Below are 3,266 nucleotides of genomic sequence, written 5' to 3'. Positions count from 1 at the left end.
TATATATATATATATATATATATATATATAAATATACATGTGTGTGTGAGTGTGTTTGTGAGTACATGTCCCAGCACATTTTTATGTCACATTCTTTTGTACTCTCCTGCAGCCTATCCTTCAGACTTAAATGAGGGAACATGAAGGGCCAGACTGGTTCACTTCAGCCCCCTCCCAACGAAGCGCACCTTTTTCTGCAACTCTAATTAGTTAATGGCTTGAAGAGATTGGCCCATAAGAGAAACACTCTGTTCTTAGGAGAAATGTGTATGATGATTCTAAAATATGAAATAATGGTCGGATTCAATGAAAAATTAAGCCAGGATATTTCAGTATTTATTGAACCCTGTACCCATTTTGAACTTCCGACTTGCCAGTGACAAGCACAGGACTCTTTCTGGAAAACATGCAAATCGCTTGAATGCGCGTGAATGTAATGAAATTTTATCATGATGTATGGAGATCCGCATTGCAAACGAGATGTTATCCTGAAGTACAAAGACAGCATTATCAAAGCCATGGGACGCGTAGACTCTGTGATGAATAGCAATATAAATAATTTCAAATGACAGAATAAAGACTTCACAGATATCTGTGAGAGCAGTGTATGTATCAGATAGCGGTAACTATAAACGTAAAGGGAAACAATTTCATTTCTTACACGATAATTAACTTTGCAAGAGACATCAAATACTGCTTTCACAGACACACGCAAATATGAAGGTAAATAGATACAAAGAAAGATGCATTCCCTTTTCACTCTACCGTTTCTCCATTGTTCTGCTCTCTTGTACTGCGTTATTCTCTTTGTTTCTTTCCGTAATCCCTCCTATATCTATTTGCATCTCGGTCTATCTATCTGTCCCGTTTCTTTACTTAGATTTCATTTCTTCTGTCCACTTCGGTCAATTCTTTACCGCATTTCCTTTCACCTCTCTCCAACAATCCCTCTTTCTTCATATCTATTTTCTCCTAAATTCCCCCACACACCGCCTTTCTTCTTTCCCTATCATCCTCTTCTCCCTTTACGAGCCTTTCCTCTCCCCCACTATCTGCATTTCTCCCTGTTCTTCATTATCCGTTTTCTTTCTCTTTTTTTCCTTTTTGCTACCACACGACCATCCTGTTTTCTCATTCTTCCCATCCTTTCTCAGCTTGACAGCTGACTGTTTCATTCGTGATCCCTTGGCTCCCCTCTTAGCCTTTTCTTTCAACCCATGGGACGTCTTTCTCACCTTCTGTTAAATCATTCTATGCTTCTCTCTCACTACTTTGTTTTTGAAGCGTTTCAGGACTTTTTTTCCATTAACGTTACTTCTGCTTATGTATTGTCTTAATGCGGTCTTAGAATCGAAAGTCCCCACCACCCGTAACGTTCTACGTCGTTTATGTCTTGCTCTTACGCTGTCGTACAGAAGAAGACCTTTCTACACACACACACACACAAGCATATATCTATGGCATATTTTATAAATATGCCTGTTCAAGTATCATTTTTGAAAAAGCTATTAGTACGTCTTTCAGTTGTGTATTTAAATTGGTGTATATATATATATATGTTTATATATATATGTGTGTGTGTGTGTGTGTGTGTTCGTTTATAAATTTGTGTTAGTAATAATCATAACAGAGTTAATGATAATAATAAAGATGATGATAATAATAACAACAACAAAGGAGAATCTTCCAAAGTGACTCGTTTTCTTCGTTACTATTTGTAATTGCACCAATATCCATAACAATGGCACTTAGGAAAGTTAAGATGGGTTACCAATGTGGGAAGAAAGGCCCATCATGTTTATGGATGACCTGAAATTGTTTGGGAAATCTGAAAAGCAAACAGATCCCTTAACCAAAAACAGTCCAGAAGTGTGGTAGTGACATTGGTATTGAATTTGGGATTACCAAATGCCTAGTACTTAATAGGAAAAGAAGGAGGAAGAGAACATCCTGCAGAGGAATGCGTTTACCATCAGGAAAGACCATGGGTCAACCCGACGGTTGTGGGTATAGAAATTTAGGGATTTTGGAGCTGGACGACATTCTACAGAGAAATGAAAGTCAAGGTCAGCGAGGCGTATCAAAACCGGGTGAAGATGGTGTTGAAATCCAACCTGGATGCCATGTAATCGAACACCGTCGGCCAGATATTGTCATATTGTGTAAGAAAAACAAATACTGTCAGATCATTGATGTAGCAACACCAAATGACATGGATGTTGTGAGTAAAGAGGTTGAAAATATCACCAAATACTCCGAGCTAAAAGTGGAAATGGCAAGACTGTATGGAATGCGGGAGGGTAATATAAAAGTGATACCAGTGGTGATCGGAGCGCTGGGCTCAATCTCGTTCTAACTTCAAGATTTCTTAGGTCAACTGGAAATCCCATGCACACATCTTAATGAATGTATTCTCTGTCTGAGGTGTCCTTGTTGTGATTTGACTGATGACGACGGACTCCGCTGCATTTTTACCTACACTGTGTTGAGAAGGAATAATAATAATAATAATAATAATAATAATAATAATAATGATAATGATAATGATAATGATAATAATAACAACAAAAACAGCAATAACAGTAATAAGTAATATTCATAGCCACTTTCACTTGGCTGTGCGTTCGAGCGGATTCTACTACGATATTCTAACCTCAAGAGGATATCTTCTGTTGTTGGTTAACGATGTACAGCTGCATCCGATAAAATTGCCAGCATCTTCTTGCGACGGGACCAGTACACCAGCCCTGGTTTCGGGCTATTTCTTCCCCTCCTCAGTACTGGACACGTCGTCTGCCAAAGATGATATAATAATAATAATGATGATGATGATGACGATAAGAATCAAAGTACATGTATCGTTCATTTATTATTTGAGGTTTTCCTCAACGCCCTTATTTCGCATTCCACCACTGATGTCTAGTAACCCCAATAGTGCTTGCAGTTCACGCCACCAGAATAAACAATCTTATGCCTAATGGAACGAGATTGTGATGATTTTTGGTCGATAAGAGATGCGAGAGGAACATATATTATCTCTGTGTTTCTTTGTCGTCCTTCAGTGCAATTTTTTACACACACACGTGCACGCGCCTACACACGTACATTTTATATATATGTATATATATGTGTGTGTGTGTATGTATATATATATATGTGTGTGTGTATATATATATATGTGTGTGTGTATGTATATATATATATATATGTATATATATGTGTGTGTGTATGTATATATATATATATATGTATATATATGTGTGTGT

Source organism: Octopus bimaculoides, chromosome 21, assembly GCF_001194135.2.
Source record: "Octopus bimaculoides isolate UCB-OBI-ISO-001 chromosome 21, ASM119413v2, whole genome shotgun sequence".
Taxonomy (NCBI): domain Eukaryota; kingdom Metazoa; phylum Mollusca; class Cephalopoda; order Octopoda; family Octopodidae; genus Octopus; species Octopus bimaculoides.
The sequence above is the reverse complement of the archived record's forward strand: the minus strand, read 5'-3'. Positions refer to the sequence as shown.